Raw genomic sequence first — 20431 nt, 5'->3', positions numbered from 1 at the left:
ATGGAGAGAAGAAGAAGCTTTTCCTTACAGTAAAATGCCAACTAATAAATAAAGAAATGAGGGGATTTAAAAAAGCACCATAAACAACCATCACAAAAAAAAAACCAAAAGAAACCTGTTGCTGTTGAGTCAATTCCAACTCACAGCAACCATAAAGGACAGAATAGAACTGCCCCCATAGGGTTTCCAAGGAGTGGCTGGTGGATTCGAACTGCTGACCTTTTGATTAGCAGACGTGGCACTTAACCACTGTGCAACCAGAGCTCCAGCAACTATCAAAGTAATAACTAATTCATCTAAGAAACATCGATAGATGTTAAAACTAGTGGGTGAAGGTTTGGATAGGAATGAGAAGTGTACACAGTTTCAGAATATCTCCGCACAAAAGGCTTATTCATTACAAAGGGGAAAAGAGTGATTTTACAATGGAAACTCCTGACAGATGCCACCTCAACCGGGTGATCGAAGTGAACGTCACCAATGAGGGTCAAACTGAAATTTTGTATTACCTGATTGGATGCAAGGAGGAGAACAGGGAATCATTCCTGTGGTATCCTGCCAAAAATGCATAGCCTGAAGCCAATCAAAAAGAGACGTTAGACAAACCCAAACTGAGGAACGTTCTGCGAAATAATCAGCCTGTAATATTCAAAAATGTCAAAGTGATGGAATCAAGGAAAACACCAAGGAACTGTTTTGAGTGAAGGAAACTCAAGAGACATGACAAAAAAAAATGCAACAGTTGATCGTGAATTGGATCCTTTTGCAATAACAAACATTATTTTGTTGTCAAATTTGAATGGCATCGGAGGGTTAGATGGTAGCAATGTTCATTTCCTTATTTTGATGATTGTATCGTGATTACGTAGGTGAATGTCTTTGTAGGAATTACACACTAAAGTATTCAAGTTCAGGGATAACGTTCTTTGTACTATTTTTGTCACTATTCTGTAAGCATGACATTACTTCAAAATTGAAAATATTTTAAAAGGAACTCATATACAAACAAGTCAAAGGAGTGAGCATTAAACCTATCTTTGTCATTTCTTCCAGGAAATAAGCTACCTCCTTCCAGGACAGGGTGGCAACCTGTCAGTCAGGGCAGCATGGTGGATACACTCACGCACTGCTACGAAGCCTCATACCTGCCAGTCCTATCATCTCACTAGTTGCTAGTTTAAGCCTAGGATGCCTGGTCGCAATTTACAGTCAACCCTTAGCTTAGTTAGCAGCAGCTGGTCCATTTTACCATGAAATTTTCCAGACCCTTACCCATTCATGAAAAAATGTCCTGAAAAAACAAAATGGTTAAGGGTACAGAAATAGCTCCCATCTAAGAGACACTTTAATAAATGTTTTCTAAAAATGACATCTAATTTTGTAATGTGAATACCGGTTTTCTTACAAAGGAGAACCCCCAGGAACGAGTGTGCCTTCATCCAGAGTGTAGGACGAGCAAAACCAACACCAGCTCACCATCACCCAGAACAACATACACTTGTTGGAGTCTCCTACGCTCTCTACTGCCTTCTTGCTAAATGATGAATCCCCAATGAAATATTATGTCTCTTCATGTCAGTCAATGATTGGCCCTTCCTTCTTCTCCTCTTTTTCAACACCTAGTGAGCCTCCAAATTAAACTTACCATAACCTGGGGAGAAGCCCTTGGTGGCGCAGTGGTTAAGAGCTCAGCTGCTAACCAAAAGGTCAGTGGTTCAAATCCACCAGCTGCTCCTTGGAAACCCTATAGGGCCGTTCTCCTCTGTCCTATAGGGTCGCTATGAGTCGGAATCAACTAGACAGCAATGGGTTTGATTTTTTGGTTTATAACTTGTGGAAGGCTTAAGTGAAAGAAAATGAAGGGTGGGAATAAGAGGAGACATTCAGTTAGCATACACTCATTTCCTTCATGAAGAGGTGCGTAAAATCCACAAACATCAACAGTTCCCTAGGTGTGCTGGGGCTAACTCAGCTCTCTATTTCAACTCTCATTTCTCAAAGACGTGTCGTGCCTGGGGAATGCCTCGGGTATTTCCACAATGTTCAACAGGAAGCTGAACCAACCCTCCAATCCTCGCCCAGTGAAGTAGGCTGTCTCCAACTCGAAATCCTGCTGTGTTCCAAAAGTTTTTGTTTTGTTTTGTTTTTTAAATTATATTTAGAGTAAATATACCAATGATCATGGAGATGGTGCTGGACTGGGCAACATTTCATTCTGTTATACATAAGGTCATCATGAGTCAGAACAAAATTGGCAACTAACAACAACAAATGATGTTACAAATTATAGTTTGATTTCCAGATTAGTCACACACACACAAAAAAAACCTTAATTGGAGTGTAATGTAACCAATACACACACACGGGTACACAATGAAAACAAAAGTAGAGAAAAATTGAATCTGATTTGGAACTCAGACCTCTGAACACATTCCTTTACCATTTCACAGTCCCTTTTCCCATCACATCTAACCCTGCCTCCCGCTGCAACCTCAGCCCTGCCAAGTATGGAATACCCCTTCTCAGCTTCTCAGGCCAGAGTACCAATTGATAAGGGAATCCCATCCCCTGGATACACGATTTCTTAACCACACACATGCTCATACAACCTTGCATGAACTCATGCAGTCATGTGCACACACACACACACACACACACAACTTCATTTTCAGAACTCCTAAGGTGGCATTTTTAGGTAACAGGGAGTCAGGTGTTCATAGTTCAGAGCCTACCTCTAGGTAGGTGGCACATATTGACAAACGATACCTTTGCTTGCAATTCTGATGTGAACAAGGACATGATGGGGACTCACGCCAGGCCACACTCTCACTCCCACAGTTATAGATCCCAAGCCTACACTGAGCTTTATCTTGCCTTGCTGTTAGGGATTGAATTGTGACCCCCAAAAATATGTGTCAACTTGGTCAGGTCATGACTCACAGTATCGTGTGGTGGTCCACCATTTTGTCATCGGATGTGATTATCCCATGTGTTGTAAATCCTAACCTCTATGATGTTAATGAGGCAGGATTAGAGACAGTTATGTTAATGAGGCAGGACACAATCTATAGGATTACGTTGTATCTTGACTCAATCTCTTTTGAAATATAAAACAGAGAAACGGGCAGAGAGGAGAGACACCTCATATTACCCAGAAAGAAAAGCCAGGAGTAGAGTGCATCCTTTAGACCAGGGGTCCCTGTGTTGAGAAGCTCCTAGACTAGGCGAAAATCGATGAAAAGGACCTTCCCCTAGGACCGACAGAGAAAGACTTCCCTGGGAGCTGGCACCCTGAATTTGGACTTCTAGCCTCCTAAACTGTGAGAGAATAAATTCCTGTTTATTAAAGTCATTCGCCTGTGGTATTTCTGTTATAGCAGCACTAAATAACTAAGACACTTGCTGTTTCACTGAACCCGGAAAATATGACATTTGGACACAAGAAGAGGCCAGAACGGGAATTTAGGAAAGTACATGTCATTTGTCATTTTACCATTCCGTGTGTATTTCATTTAGAATAGGCTCCTAGTGATACTTGGAGGAATTCTATTGTTTAAGACATCTTCAGAATATTCCATTTATCATAATAATGAAGAAGAGGAAGAAGAAGACCTCAAATATTTTCTCATTTCTACAACTGCACTTACCTGTACATTTATGAGATCTGACATGATTTAAGTTTCAAAGATGATAAGACCACAGCCAGCGTGATCTCATTGAAAACAAAAATGTCCTTGAAATTCTTACTCTATGACGGAAAATGAGGGCAAATCTGTCTGGTCTTCTCCCTATGTGTTCTTCTTCAAAACAAAGTTTCTAAAATAATCTCAGACGTGGTATAACATTTGCCAGACAGCTGTTCTAGGGAATGCCAAGAAGGTAATCCATGGGTCCATCATATTCTTTCATATTTGTTCTCCCTTCAGTGAATTCTGGGCCCCAGCCAGTTCACAGATGCATGTTCCAAAAGTTCAAAAATCTCTCCAAAGAGACTTGATGATACTTGAGTTCATTTATGGCTATTCTACTGGCCTAGATGAGAAGGCAGTTTATTGACTTGCTGGGAAATGGGTTGACCTTAACTCTGTTTCTAAAGAGCAAATGTCTATAGAGAAGAATCTGCCACAGAAGGTGGCCCCTCCAGGGATGCACCTGGTCTGATGCCCTTCCTCTAACCCTGACATTCCCATCAAGAATGGGTAAAACCCCAGAAGAGGTACTTATAGACTTATTGACCTTACAGCTAGAAGAAAATTCTAGAGGTCACTTGGCCCAGGACCCTCTCTTTCGACCTGTTTGTTACTCCCACTGTATAGAAGACATAAGTTTTCTAGAAAGCAAAATTCTTTCCACCAATAAACACGTTCAGAATCGAACAGGTATTTTACTGCATATAACTTTTGTCCATCTGAATGAGTTTAATGAAAGAATTCTGCACAGGGATAAAAGAATTTCCTGTGTTTCCATACACCTAGATATAAAATTTTGAGGTCAGCCCTTCCTCTCAAATCTTCAAAATGCCGCTTCTCTGACACTACTGCTTCTTAGATCTTCATCATATGTCAGAGAACAAAGAGGACGGTCGGTGAAGACAAGACCGAGGAGCATTCAATATGGACATAACCCAAAAAAAACATGGGGACCTGCAAAATAGATGCTGATCTGGGCCACAGGTGGCTAGCGTGAAAGAAAACATCCACGACACTGTTTGAGGTCGCAAGAGTTTGATGCAAGAAGCCAGACATCTGGCCAAGGAGAAATTTTTTCTCTTGTCACCAGCCTTTCTCCAGAAATCCAAACAATTAGTAGGATTTCAGAGTTGTTTTTTTTTTTTTTTTTAAACAAGCCAACTAAAATGTGTGTTTGAGTTCGTTGTGTTCCAGGCTGGAAGGGGTCCCAAGACAGTTACACTTGAACGGGTGGCCCAGTTGAAGTCCATTCAGGCCCAAGTTCTTGATCTGGGTTCTAAGACTCCACATACAAGAGACGAGCCACTTAGATGCTTTTACATTTTCTAGTAGCCACATTAAAAAATATAAAAAGAAACAAGTGTCATTAATTTTTAAAATATGCCTTATTTAGCACAACACAGCCAAAAGATTATTATTTCAACATGTGATCAATATTTAAAAATTAATGAGGTATTTTACATTTATGGTGGCGTAGTGGTTAAGAGCTATGGTTGCTAACCAAAAGGTCAGCAGTTTGAATCCACCAGGTGCTCCCTGGAAACCCTATGGGGCTGTTCTACTCTGTCCTATAGGGTCGCTATGAGTCAGAATCAATTCAACAGCAACAGGTTTGGGTATTTTTGTTGTTGTTGTTGTTGTTGTTGTTTTACATTTATACTAAGTCACAAGTTCTCATGACTATTTTACACATGTAATACATCTCCACTTGGACTAGTCACATTTCTAGGGCTCAGAAACCATACATGACTGGTGGCCAAGTATTGGAAGGTACAGGTCTAGAAAGTGGTCAGGTTCATACTGACCAAGGCAACTAGCGTTATGCTCCAAATAGAATCTGAGGGCTTAAGAATGAGTAGGATGGGCCTGAAATTAAAGAGATTTTCATGAGATCCTCAAGAGCAGTGCCTGCTGGGACTATCATGGAACTCCTAGAGCTGCCTAGAGACTTATGAATGGGTCCCTGTCAAACAGGTGCCTTTCCAAACTCAAGACCCTATGGGTTCATCAAGGGCATGCCTCAGGAGTAAAATAGCCTAAGCAGGACAGTGGCCTTCCTCACAGGATTCAGCTCACACTTGGTAAACAGGATGGGAAAGAGCTCTCACCTCAACCTCCCATTCTGCCACTGACTGACTGGAATTTTGGTCAAATCATTTAAGCCCATGCCCAAAAGGAATCAAATAAGCCTGATAAGAAATGTTACGTTACCTCTCTTTGTCTCTCTTTTCTTTCAGGTTGACCTTTCCAGGAGCCCATCACTGCGAGGGTGGGAAAGAGAATGTTTCCTGCAGACCAACATGTGTGATGTAAGGCAGTGTCTGTGGAGACAGAAACATAATGCGGAAGCAACAAATGGTTAATTTAAAACTCTGGCAATCAAGTGGACTTAAAGGATTACATTGGGGTATCTCCAACTCCCCAAGGGATTGAAAGATTTAATCCAAGTCTAGAGATACAGCAAGTGGTGTACAAAGATTTTAGCATCCCTCTCCTTCCCACTATAACAACTGCACTGGGATAAGTCACCTAAATGTGTTGTTAATTAAAAAGAATTCCATGGTTATCTACAAAGTCAAGGCCTGCGCAAACCACACATTCCTAACCATCTGAACAACTCCTGCTTACATATGGCATTTATCATTCATATTAAGTCATTTGAACCCAACAACATCCCGGTGAGGTAAGAGAGGAAACTGAGGCTCACGAAATTAGCAAAGCTAATGGGTTATAGAAGATTTTAAGTCCAGTCTTCTGACCCCCAATCTACAAAAAATTGACAATTCACAGGGTCATTGGCACGACTGTGCACTGTATGTTTAATGGGTAGTAAACACTTAAGAATAGCCAGTTGAATGAATGAATGAATGAAAAATAAGAAACTGAATTTCCTTGAAATTCCTCAGAATGTACCATTTCCAAATTACAGCATGAGATGGCAAATCCTCAGAAAATAAATCAAAAGGTCTTTATCCGATTAACATTATTTATGAACAGTGGAAAACGTTGCTTTTTTAGTCTAGATTTCTTTATAAAATCACTGTAGGGAGGTGGTTTGAGAACAAAGATCTCTACCTCTCCAGGCTTCTGGCACCCATGTACAGACATTCCGGGAGCAAAACAGCATCCACTGAGAAATGCTTTGTGCACTTTTGACTCTGAGCAACTGTAGGGACAGAGCCACTCAAGAGGAGAGGGTGCCCATCATGTCAGCCTCTGCCAACGCTGTGCCTTCTTTACCTACTTGGAGACGGGGGTCTCCAAAAAAGAAGATGCTGAAAAAAAAAAAAGGCCTAAAGGAATTAAATAGAGATTACTGGGTACCCAGAACAAACTAAAGAAAGTATTGTCTGCCTATAGACTGTTTTGGATATGTTATCAGGAGGGGCCAGTCCCTGGAGAAGGACATCATGCTTAGTAGAGAGTCAGAGAAAAAGAGGAAGACCCTCAAGGAGATGGGTTGACACAGTGGCTGCAACAATGGGCTCAAACACAGCAAAGATTGTGAGGATGGCGCAGGACCAGGCAGTATTTCATTCTGTTGTACAGAGTTGTTGCCATGAGTTGGGAGAAACTTGGCAGCACCTAACAACAATAACAACATAGACAATTTTTATCCTTCAAGTTCAAATCCACTTTTCCTAATTCTGGAGGAGAAAAAAAAAATCGCTCAGAGGATCTCAGATACCCATGTTCAAGCTAGAAAAAAAAATGAGAGGTTATAATAACAAGAACAGGAGACCCCGGGTAGAGTGAACAGTTAACACACTCAGTTGCTAACAGGAAAGGCTGGAAGTTTGAGTCCACCCAGAGGCACCTCAGAAGAAAGTCCTGGAAATCTACTTTTGAAAATTCAGCCATCGAAAACCCTGTGGAGCACAGTTCTACTCTGACACACATACACACGTGGGGTCGTTATTTCTTGGAGTCAACTCGATGGAAACTGGTAATAATAAGAATAACACTTAGATGTACCAGGCACGATTTAAACATTTGACGAGTATTAACTCATTTAATGCCCCAACAGGTTGCTTCCCTCTTCAGTAACCCCATTTTGTACAATCATTTTTCACAGTATCTTTGGAAACACCCAGTGAAGGCAGCCCCTGGAATTGTGCAACTCTGCAGCCTCGCCCACTTCGCAGTGGAACGTCATGTATCCAACACCCTCATTTTATAATGGAGAAACAGAGGTTGGGTAACTTGCCATAGGGCAAGTTATTGGTAGAGCTGATTCTAGGACTTTGGCCCCCAATTTTTGAGTCTGGTGCCCCCCACAATCTAACATTTGCTATTGGAAGCTGGAGTGATTTTCAACACCCTTACTTTTAAGGGGCTTACATCTAATAGGAGAGATACTGGTAACATAAACCCGACTCACCGCCATCCAAGGAGCAGCTGGCGGATTCCATCCGCTGACCTTTCGGTTAGCAGCCGAACTCTTAACCACTGCGCCACCAGGGCTCCTTCGGTAACATAGATACATAAATGCCACCACGTCTTCCACACTGACGTTAAGATTTATTGTTCCAGCATCCTCTAGGTCAAACTTTACTTCTCTTTCCTCAAGTCTCTCCTCCAATAGGTCATCACGCCCTTGCACCTCAGCAGAGTACGTTGTCATTTGCCAGTCTGTGGAGTCTGCCTCAGGGCGACCTGATGTATACAGAGAACTGCTCCACAGGGTTTCTAAGTCTGTGAACTTTTAGAAGCAGTTCCCCAGGCCTGTCTTTCAAGACATCCCTGGGTGTGTTCAAACCACTAAACTTTTGGCTAATAGTTGAGCACTTAACCGTTTGAGCCACACAGGGACCCCTTCAGCAGGGGACAGTAGTCGAGAACTTGTGCTCTGAAATGACACTATCATACGACTTGGGCAAGTTACTTAACATTTCTGTGCTTCAGTTTCCCCACCCAGAAAGTGGAGATAGTTACAGAAATTATTCCTTGAGTCGTTATGAGAATTAAATGAGTCGCTGTTACTACAGCGACTAAAACAGTGCACGGTGCGTAGCAAGCACGATATGTAATGGCTTGATAAAATATTAGATTACTGAACAGCCTTCTTATTCTCATCCTCCAATATCAAAACACTCTGACTAAAATACAAATCTGCTCACCCCCTGTTGGGCTCCCCAGGATCCATAGCAGAAGTTCTTGTAGGTTCATTTGCACAAGAATCCCCTGGGGTAGTTGTAAAAAAATGCAAACTTGTGAGCCACTCCCTAGATTCTGGTTTAGAAAGTCTAGGGTGGATCTCACGTATCTACATTTCTAACACGTCCCCACAAGGGATTCAGGTGTAGGTGGTCTGGGATCACTCTTTGAGCAACAGAAACCTGCAGGATAAAGTCCACTTTCAGCTTGGCCTTCAGTAACCCTGGTCATCTGGCCCTGTCTACCACCACAGCCTTACTTCTCAAACCCTGCCCCCATAATCCAGCCTGCCAGACGTGTGTGTCAGAGATAAAAGATCACGTTAAAGTCAAGCGCAATTGTATTTCTCCATACCACTGTTGTATTAGACGAGATTAGAAAAAAATAGCTAAATTGATACTCAGCAAAGTCGCTATGGCCCTGTCTGCAGTCACCATGGGAAAGCATCTCTGTGACTTAGCCTAGAGTGAGCGTAAAGAAGAAGGAGACCAATCACCTCATGTCTCTGAGTTCCTGTTCTCTTCCTGAATCGCCCTTAGAGACCAGACCCCTCCTATTTCTTCTCTTAAAATAACTCAGGGTACTGTCAGTTCTATATTTGGGGAAGGAAGGTGAGGAGGGGCGGAACAGAGACAAAAGTAGGCCTCAAGCTACGAGGACAACACCTTGGCTGAGATAGACGGGAACATTTATGGTCTCAAACACCCCCGCTCCAAGCCCATTAACTCATTAAAAGAAAAACATGGCAAATCGACTCAGTGTCAGACTCCCAAAAAGCTAAGTCTTGACATAGTGTGGTCTAGTCCAAAAACCTTATAATACATTTTTTTTTTCCAATTATAAAATCCAAGCACTTTCGAAAGGTATTTAGAGTCAAGAGAAGAAAAAAAACAGTCCCTGCTAAATCTCACTGGAGGAAACTTCCCTCTCAATGAATTCCAGATTTGTTTTTGCATCTAAAATTGCCCTTTTCCATCACCATAGGAGCAAACTTCATTCTCTGCTCAACGGGTCCCTTTCTTGTCAGTGGAAAATTCATATTCTGCTGGCTCTCAAGACTGACCATCGGACAATCATTGGGTCAGTAAGGCATGAAAACACTGCTTGGTGAAGCTCAGGCAACGTACAATCAGAAAAAGCAGCTGTACTTTTGGTGTGTGTGCGTGCTTTAGGCTGAACTTTCAGAGCAAATTAGTTTCTTATTCAACAATTTATACACAAATTGTTTTGTGATATTGGTTGCAATCCTCTTGATGCATCAACACTCTCTACTTTCACACTCCAATTTCCCGCTTCCATCGTCCATTTTTCCTGTCCCTTCCTGCCGCCTGGTCGCTGCTTTTGGGCAAGCTTTGCGCTTTTGGGCAAGCCTTGAGCTTTTGATCTCGTATACGTGACTGAACTAAGAAGCACGTTCCTCACATACGTTATGGTTTGTTTTATAGACCTGTCTAGTCTTTGGCTGGAGGGTGAATTCGGGACTGGCTTCGATTGTGAGTTAAAAGGGTATCTTGAGGCCATAGTCTCAAAGATTCTTCCAGTCTCTGTCAGGCCAGTAAGTCTGCTCTTTTATTTATTTAATTTTTTTGTGAATTTGAATTTGTTCTACATTTTTCTCCCGCTGTGTCCAGGACCCTCTACTGTGATCCCTATCAGAGCTGTTGGTGGTGGTAGCCGGGCACCATCTTGTTCTGCGCTCAGGTTGGTGGAGGTTGTGGTACTTGTGGTCCATTGGTCCTTTGGACTAATATTTCCCTTGTGTCTTTGGTTTTCTTCATTCTTCTTTGCTCTGGAACAGCTTTGCTTTTAAATCAGGGAATCTCCTCAAGTAAAAACCAGCTTGGGATGGAGTTAGAGTGTCAAGGTGGAAGCAAGTCCTTCTTTCGATTCCAAGTTCCTTTAGGGGAACATCCTTACCCCTACTGTGTGCAGTTTCGGTAGGCTGACAAGCAGCCAAGGAGCTGCCACAGGGCCCAAGCTACGCCACTTGGAGTCTTCTGGGATTTGGCCCCAATCACAGTGATGCCAGAAGAGCTGCAGGTCACCCATCCTGGCTGCCGGGCCCTAAAGGGACTGTCCAGAATAACTGGCTGCCTGGACGCCATGAGTTAACCAAGATTGGGTCTACCACTCTGTCCTTGGAAATGGCTTCTCTTTGGCTTGAGTGGCCAGAAGTGGTTTTTATTGCCTTCAACCAAAACCTGTAATGGAAACATCTGCGTGTACCTATCCCACCCTAAATTCCCCTATCTTCCAAGGGAGAGAGAGGATAGAAGGGAATTCCTGGGAGAGTTTGATGAAATGCCACAATGGCGCATGCCAACACACACATACAGCTGTATCGATTGGAAACATGCTGCTAAAAATAGAGTCATCATGTCTGGCAATGTGCCTTGTATACAGATCTTTGATACAGATTTATTTCAGAATTCAGGACAGAGCTAGATAAAAGTCCTTGCACCTCAATAGCTGTCTATTTCTTTCCACCAGACAAAATGCATCCTATAACTTGCTGTGTTTTCCTTCTATCCATATACACCTTTTGGTTCAGTGAAAGCTACTACCCATTCATACCCATTCATAGCAGTTGTATTAGTATACACTTTGAAGCACATTTTTCCCCTCCTCTTTGCCATTGTTTTTGATCTTTGATTTTCATTTCAAGCATTTATAATAAAACACCTAATCTCTTGTGGAAATAAGGAAGATGTAAATTAAAAATAGACACATCGAGACAGAGAGAGAGATCAACTGAGAAATAAACTAAATAAATGAGACTACCTAATTAATAAAGAATGCTTACGAGGAGTTACCTATATGAGTTTAAGCTGACAACAGATAATCTAAAGCACAGATGAGAACTTTAAGGGGCAGAGAGCTTAAATTAAGGGTGATGTAACGAATGTCATTGAACTGCTCATGTAGAAACTGTAATGGGTATACGTTTGGTTGTGTATATTGCCATTAAAAAATAAAATATATATTTAAAAAAAACTGTATGGATGAGTAGCATCTGGGGTCTTAAAAGCCTGTGAGTGGTCATCTAAAACACTCCACTGGTCTCACCCCTTTGGGAGCAAGGGAGAAAGAAGAAAACTAAAGATACAAGGGAAAGGTTAGCTCAAAGGACTAATGAACGACATCTATCACCTCCTCCACCAGACTGAGTCCAGTACAACTAGATGGTGCCCGGCTACCACCACTGACGGACAGCTCTGACAGGGGTCACAACAGACGGTCCCGAACAAAGCTGGAAAAAAATGTAGAACAAAATTCTAACTCACAAAAAAAGACCAAACTTACTATCCTGAGAGAGACTAGAGAAACCCTGAGAGTACGGCCCTGGACACCTTTTTAGCTCAGGAAAGAAGTCACTTCTGAGGTTCACCCTTCAGCCAAAGATTAGACAGGCCCATAAAGCAAAACAAAACTGAAGGGGCACACCAGCCCAGGGGCAAGGAGTAGAAGGGAGGAAGGGACAGGAAAGCTGGTAATACGGAACCCAAAGTCGAGAAGGGAGAGTGTTGACATGCCGTGGGGCTGTTGACCAACGCCATAAAACAGTATGTGCGCTATCTGTTTAATGAGAAGCTAGTCTGTTCTGTAAACCTTCACCTAAAGTAAAATAAAAAGAAAAAATGTTAAAAAACAAAACAAAAACCACCGTATGGAGCAACTCTACTCTGCACACATGGAATCATTATGTTTTGAAATCAACTCAAAGGCACCTAACAACTGCAACATGAGGCTTAAACCCATAAAATGAGTAATAGATTGGATACCCCCTAAGAAAATAAAGAATGTGGGATACACAACGGTTATGCAAAATTATTTGTTGAAAGGGCGATCCCATCAATGCACGAATAACCTGTGCATTCAAAACAGTTCTGCTGTTTTGAATCATTAGATTTGAGCACATTCCTTCATTGTCTCTCAATTTCCTCAACTATAAAATTGTGACAGTAGTATTAGCTCTGACTGCTTCACAAGTTGTTGTGAGAACAGAATCACAAGGAGATAAAGTACGTGGGAAACTGTAAAATGTTATGCAAGTGTTAGTTCTATTACTATCAGTATAATGAACAGAAACCTGTATTTAAATTCAGAAGACCATTTATGTAGTCTTATTATAGTCTAATCTGAAATGACAAAATAATAAAGTTCATTAATCATAAAAAAAAAAAAAACTCTTGTGGAAATAAAAACCAAACCCATCGTCACTGAGTTGATTCCAGCTCACAGCGACCCTATAAGACAGAGTAGAACTGCCCAACGGGTTTCCAAGGAACGGCTGATGGACTCCAACTGCTGACCTTTTGGTTAGCAGCCGAGCTCTTAGCCACTGCACCACCAGGGCTAGAAGTGTTTGATTTATTCCCTGGATATAAGCTTAATCAGGATTGGGAAGAACATGGATCCAAATAAAACCCACCCCACCCTGTCTTCCTGGATGTTGCTAATATTTTCGTGTTATCACAAACTCTGACACCATTACCTTCAAAGACCTGCCTGAGACCCCTGATACATGTCCTGCCAAGTGTTGGGCAGCACTCATGAAGTAAACCAGATCAAAATTCCTGAGTCTCCAGTCAGAGACCCAAGAGACACAAAACGCCTCTCCTCACCCCAGAAATTCATGAACAGCCCACGTCACGCTGGTGTGTGCTTTTCGTTTTGTTTTCATATTTTTTTTTTTTTTAACAGAATCGGTGTGCTCACCTGAAAGAGCCAGGCCATCAGAAAGGTATTTCACTGGGTGACCATTTGGTCCGAGAAAAGCAATCTTTGTTTTCCAACCTCCCCTCTTGTCCCCAGGGCCTGAAAATAACACCAACACCAGCTACTTTCAAATCTGAGGGGCTATTGTACACACTTAAATAATCCAGTTACTCTTTCTTTGCCTCTGGGAGGAGGGGAAAAAAAAAAAACAGACAGGATTCCTCGCATAAACCAGACCATGGGACTGAAAAGATTAATATTTTCCATGGTCAGATGAAAGATGGTATGTAACAGCAAAATGGGTCACTGTACATTATTAAATTTCTACTGCACTTGAATTAGTTATAGAGTGACATTTTGACTGTTTCCTCTACGTAATTCTCATAACTCCACCTGTCTGACATTTCCTTCCTCTCTTGGGCCCCTTTCCAACAGGTCCCACTTTGTGGGAGGGAGGCCACCCTGCAGGTCGCCAAGAACACACTGCAGGCTGTTGTGGAGGCATACAGGAAATTTCAAACACTGCAGATATCAAGAGGTTAATCGCCCCAGGACCTGATCATTCAAGGGCTACCCATGGAAGAACAGAGAAAGTTCTTCATAAAAAAAAAAAAGAAAGAAAGAAGTTCAAATCCTTTCACCTCCTTGTAGCCCTCAGGGACAAAAACGAATTGAGTAGCCAAAAAAGCGAGTCCTTTCTGAACTGAGTGGGCACTCGGAGAAAAATCACAAAGATTAAAAGCTTAGGATCATTGTCCAGAAGAAATGCAGAGAGGAGTGAGTGTGCTGGGTGAGGGGAAACGAGATGCCAAGAACCGAAATTTTAAAAAAGAAGGAGAAGAAGAAAAAGGCATTGACTTCAAACCAACTTAACCCTCACTGAACTGAGACTGAAGTGGGTAGGAGGATGTTTATGAGTTGCCCAGCCCCTCATCCCCACCATTGCTCTTTCCTCGGGTCGTAGCCAGAGCTTCAAATGGCACCAGGTATTAGAGTCCGTGGGGGCACTGGTGGTTCGGGGTAGAATTCTTGCCCTCCACGAGAGAGAACCTGGTTCGATTCCCAGCCAATGCACCTCACACGCAGCCACCAACCATCTGTCGGTGGAGGCTTACGTGTTGCTACGATAATAAATAGATCCGGTGGAGCTTCCAGGCTAAGGCAGACTAAGAGGAAAGGCCTGGCAATAGTTTCAAAAAATCAACCAATGAAAACCATATAGAACACAATGGTCAGATCCACAAATGATCGTGTGGATGGCACAGGGCCCAGCAGGGTTTCGTTCTGTTGTGCGTGGGGTTGCCATGAGTAGGGGGCTGACTCGATGGCAGCAAACAACCACAACAATGAGAGTCAGCAGCCATGAGATGTAATGCTGTAGTATCTACATCACTTGAAGATAAATGGTCCTACCACAGAATTCATGCTAACACATATTTTCTGGTCTTGGATAAATCCAAGAGTATTACCTGCCAAAAGTCCCCGAAGGATCTTGTTATAATGTGGTAAGGAGAGAAGGGACCACCCCTCCTAACCCGGTGCTGTGGTATCATGGTGTCATAAAACAGTGCTGGTAGCCCCAAGCCCTGGAGCAGAGGTATTAGTGGCTCTGCCATTCTAAGCCAATGTTTCTTATTTCCCCCTTAAATTACCTCAAATAACAAAGAAAAATAAAACCATACCCCCGGAGGTCTGGCAGCAAGGACCCTGGGTATTCTATACACTCACTCCCTTCCTCCCTCCCACCTACTGTCAAGCCTACACTTTCCCTAAAGCCTGTGGTCGAGTTAAAAATTTATGCAGATTTTGCATTCCGCTACACCATAAGATGGAAACCCTGGTGGTGTAGTGATTAAGTGCTACGGTGGCTAACCAAAAGGTGGTGGAAACTCTATGGCGAAGTTCTATTCTGTCCTATAGGGTCGCTATGAGTTGGAATCAACCTGATGGCAATGGGTTTTTTTGGGGGGGGGGAGAGGGGTACTCCATAATATAGCTTTGCTTTATTATAAGAATATTTGAAATTACTTACCACTAAATAAACTTAGGAAACCCTGGTGGCGCTCCTTGGAAACTCTATGGGGCAGTTCTACTCTGTCCTGTAGGGTCACTGTGAGTCGGAATAGACTCAACGGCAGTGGAGTGGGTAAGTAAACTTATAACCCATAAACCAAGTTTATCTGGTGGCTTAGTGTACCTCTAGGAGTCACCACCCCAAAAGGGGACCATGTACTCTAATTTGAGGAGCATGTTCTTAAACAAGCACTTCCTATGAAGAGGAATCTCTGGGTGATACAAATGGTTATGTGCTCGGCTACTAACCAAAAGGTTGGTGGTTGACCCAGAGGCAACTTGAAGACAAGCTTGGTGATCTACCTCCAAGAGATCACACCATTGAAAACCCTATGGAGCACAGTTCTTCTCTGATACCCATGGGGTCACCATGAGTTGGACTTGACGCACCTGGTTTGGTTTTTTTGATTATTTGTTTCTCTTAAAGAAGCAAATTTCTGTCCAATTGATCAGGAGGCACATTTGGACAGCCACTCTATTTGTTTTAAGCTGTTAGTAGAAAAGGCTTTTAACAGGTGAGCACCATTCCTATAACAAGATGCTAAGGTTGAAGTTTCTCCACTGGTGTTGTGCCTGGCTCTCTTTTTTCCATCTTCCTCTTCCCACAGCTGGAGAGGCATGATCCACGCTTAATCTCTCAAATCTTAACATGACCTGCAAAGCTCTGCAAGGTCTGGCCTCTCTCCAAGCAAGGGTTTCTTCCTGTATTAGTTAGTATAAGTGGATTGCTCAAGCAAATAGGCCTCAAAATGCATCGCATTCAAGTACAATGGATATTTGTTTCTTGTTCACTTTTCAGTTTTGAGCAGGCTTTGCCATGTGCAGGTTTAACAAGTTAGCCACGTGGCCCTCCTCCACTCAGTTATGTAGGGATCCGGGCTAGATAGACACTCTGCCATTACAAATCATAGCTTTCAAAGACTCTGGGCATTATCTTCATTCAGCCAAAAGGGGAAAGAGTACCTAGAAGCACACCTGAGATGCTTTGATGGGCCAGGACTGGATGGGAACTCATCACTCTTGCTCACATTCCACTGGCTAGAACTTAGTCACATGACCATGCTTAACTGCAGCAGGTATGGGAAATGTTGTCCGGCTGTATGAACAGGAAGGATAAAACATTTCCTTGCACCCCCAACAATCTCTCCCAGTTTGTGATAAGAACCCATTTAGAGCCAGGCTCAGACCAAGACGTGCATCTTCCCTAGAAAGATAATTTGCTCCCTCCCTTCAATTTTTAAAAATATTTCTCCAAAGTTTATTTTGAGGAGAGGCTGAGAGCTGGTTCGGGGAAACGAGGGAGAGAACTGCGCCTTGACCTGTGGAAATTCTGGCTCCTGAGCTGCCTCCACAGCTGACGAAGGTTCCCAGCCCCCTCTAGGGCTGCCTGGAAGTGTAGCATTTTCCTTGGTCTTCTTGTGAGTAAGAACCCTTGGGTGCAGCACATCCCAAAGGCTGAAGGAGAGTCTTCAGGCCCTTATGGGGAGGCTCCCCTGGATTCAGAAATCTCTGGAAGAACCAAACAGGCCCCAGCAAGCCCAAGCCCATAGAGAAAAGATGGGCCACGGAGGATAACTTGCCCTGGGCAGGGAGTAGCGGGACCCTGGAAGCTCCTGGAGGCCAATGGTGAGGTAGCGTCTGGCCAGGCAAGGCCTTGAGCCACATCTGGCTTTAGCTGTCTGAGCCCCTTCCCGTGCTGCAAGGCCAACTATGAGAACCTGAAAGGACCACCACAGTGTGACAGGGAAATGAGTTTAAGAGTGGCCCGAGCAAGAGCAAGGAGTGCTGGGTGGGGAGTCGGGGGCATCCAGGAGGCCTTTTCACCTTGTTGCCTCTGCACACTCTAAAAAAATAAAAACCAAACCCAACACCATCAAGCTGGCTCTGACTCGTGGCAACCCCATGTGTTACGGAGTTGAACTTCTCCATAGGGTTTTCTTTGGCCGTAATCTTTATGGAAGGAGATCGCCAGGCCTGAACCGCCAACCTTTAGGTTAGTAGCTCATCACAAACCACTTGCATCACCCAGGGACCTTCCCACACACACTCTACCTGAAGTACAAAGGGACTCAGACAGGCGGTGTCCCACGAAAAGGAGCTATAGACTCTGCCTCCCCCTGTCCTATCTCTCTTGAATCTCAAAAGAAAGATTCCTGTTCCATATATCAGCAGCTTCATGAAATAATAATAACAACCTGATATTGAATGTCAAGCACTGTGATAAACACTTGACTTGCTGTTTTATTGAATTCTCACAACCACCTGTGAGGTAGGTATTCTAATCCCCGTTCTCCTAATGGAGGAAACTAAGACTCAAAGGAATGACCAAGTTCACAGGAGCTTCACGGTGAAGACTGTGTTCTTAACCTCTAAGCTCTGTAGCTCTGAGAAGGTTGGTCACTTGCTAGATGGGGGCTGGGGAGTCCTATCTGCCTACTTGCCAATACAGCCCTTCTCCCCACAGCTGGGGCCATCTCCCTTGCTAGAATCTTCCACCAGTTGACAGCCCGGTCCCACCACCTCTACACATGCTCTGGACTCTGCTCAAGAGTGTTCAAGGGGCTTTGGGGGCCTCTCCCAGGCGTGAATCCCATCCCACATGTCTGTCAGGTCGGAAGGATTCTGCCCAAGCCTACCCATGGGCTGCTCACCTCCAGCCTTCATCTGCTCGGATGGGCTGGTGGGAGAAGAGAGTGAGTGGCAGGGCTGACCGTGAGAATGCTCTCTCTTCCTTGGACACTTTACTCCAGGTGGCTCTTGAGGAGGCATGGGATTGTACTCACATCTCAAGACATGTGGCTTCCCTTCACCTCCCAACAGGAGCTTAAAAGGCAGCATGATCCATCAGTCACAGAGTGCCTGGCATCAGGCTTTCTTTCACTGGCAGGCTGCTGTCAGTGGCTGCTTGAGCAACACGAATATGCCGCCTTTATCTCCCCCAGTGGGAACAGTCCACTCTAACCTGGTTGGAGCCACGACATGTACCAAAATGACCAGAATATAAGGCAGAAAAAGATCAGATCATCCGAGAAGCAGCCCCAGTCAAGGGCTGTGGATGTTTAGGAAAAAGGGAGGCTCCTTCCAGCTGGAAGGTTCCAGAAGGACAAGGCATTTCAAAGGGCAGAATCTAGACCTGCAGAAATGGTCAAGGACTTTGCATGCCATAACAGCGATTGTGCACACAGATACAAACCTTAGAAAGCTTCGGGGGGGAGTGGGGTGGACCAGGAACATTCTAGTGAATAGACTATTGGGCCGAGTTAGAGTTTGCTGGGGGGTGGGGTGCATGTAGAAAACCCTAAGACTACAACCATAGCATCGATGTCTGTCTGATACAACTTTTACTCTAGGAATTGAGAGAAGCTGGAGTCTGATTTTCACTAACATGTGACAGTGTTGAGCCCCGAGCAGGCAGGAAAGAGCTGGGGCTTTGTCTTGACCCTGCCAGTGTATCCCTGCTATTGGACCTTGGACAATGGCCCTCCTGTCTCTGACCCTACCGTTTCCCCTTTCATCGGGATCATAATCCTTATGGGTCTGCCAGTTCTAAAATTCTCTGGGGGGCAAAAAAAAAAAACCAAAAGAAAATATTTTAAACTCTGGGTCCCTCAGTGTATTTCTGTGGGCAGCCTTAATTGATGCAGTTGGCAGTTGTTTCTTGGCCCGTTCTCTCCGGAGGCAGTCACCAGGTCTGGCCTCATTTCAATCCTTCTCCTCCTTTTTGTTTTTTTCTTAAAACAAATCCTGTGGAATAGCGTGGGAAGGCACCAATGAAGACTCCTCATGAAGGCTTGTTGTTTAGAATGTTTCTTCTTTACATTCTTTCTAGCTTTGCGGGGAGGGAAGATGGAAGGAGTGGGTAGGTCGGGGTGGATGCATGGGTCAAGCCTTTATCGGGGTGTTGCCAAGCCATCTCAAACTCTCCCCAACCTTTCTCCCCAACCAGTTCTTCTTTCCAAGGCTGCGGAGAGGGTTTGGCAGAAAAAGGGCAGTTGGGTGCCACAGCTGGTTTCCCAGGAGTCCTGGGTCGTGCCTGGCTTCCCAGCTGAGCTGGACTGAAAGACAGTGTGGTTAAGAGATTTGCCAAAAATTGCAGAGCTGGGGATTGCATTCCCAGAGTTCAGGGACATTAAGAGCAGGACAAAGGGTGCAGAGAGCGTGCAGGGAGCCAAAGAAAGTGTCTGGGGCCAAGCATTGGTGAGCTCTGTCCAGGCTTGACTCAGCTAGCTAACTCCATGACTGACTAACTCCCTGGAGAAGCAAGATCATGTCCCAGGCCCTCGGTTTCCTCATCTGTAAAACCAGTGGGTCTGATTATCTCAGGCAGGGAGGTACTAAATTGAATTGATCTAAGGTCCCCTCCAACTTTATGAGTCTCTGAATACTTTATTTAAAAAAAAAAAAAAAAATTTTTTTTTTTTTTTTTTAAGGGGCCTGAAAATGCTCCCTCATACGTCTTCCCGTTTGCCTGGAACTGAGAGGCACACCAAACCAAACCTCAAACACAGGGCCTGGTTCTCCTGCACCTCTCGCCTGCTCTTCCTTCAAGACAACCGAACATGGCTGTGTAAAGGGGGTCTGATGCCTCCAACGCCATGATCAATCTTCCCTGTGGGTAAATTTTAAGGCCTTCTCTCCCTCCTTGGGGCCAGAAACCTTTGTTTGGCCAACATTTGGGCACATTGCCTGGAGCAGTCTCAGGAAGCCCTGAGATAGGGACACTATCTCCTCTCAGCCTGCTGTAGGCACTTCACAGGGAGAGGGGTGTGGGTGAAAACGTGTCACACCCACTG

The 20431-nt window shown here is 43.9% G+C and overlaps 1 long non-coding RNA gene across 10 annotated transcripts in view; it reads right to left on the bottom strand.

Moving 5' to 3' along the window:
• The window catches only part of LOC111751432 (uncharacterized), a 125804-nt gene that overhangs the window by 37147 nt on the left and 68226 nt on the right, over positions 1 to 20431 (bottom strand). For 3 of the 10 annotated variants that reach the window (XR_010318354.1, XR_010318362.1, XR_010318364.1), the window contains exons 3-5: positions 5901 to 6010; positions 1646 to 5014; positions 510 to 573 (exon numbers count right to left, since the gene is read on the bottom strand). This is a non-coding gene — a long non-coding RNA (uncharacterized LOC111751432). The remainder of the gene's footprint in view (positions 1 to 509; positions 574 to 1645; positions 5015 to 5900; positions 6011 to 20431) is intronic. The other 7 variants (XR_010318358.1, XR_010318373.1, XR_002786509.2 and 4 more) reach the window with 5 other exon arrangements.

The sequence above is a fragment of the Loxodonta africana genome, chromosome 1 (assembly GCF_030014295.1).
Source record: "Loxodonta africana isolate mLoxAfr1 chromosome 1, mLoxAfr1.hap2, whole genome shotgun sequence".
NCBI classification, from domain to species: Eukaryota; Metazoa; Chordata; class Mammalia; order Proboscidea; family Elephantidae; genus Loxodonta; species Loxodonta africana.
This window is presented reverse-complemented; position numbering and strand designations above follow the sequence as displayed.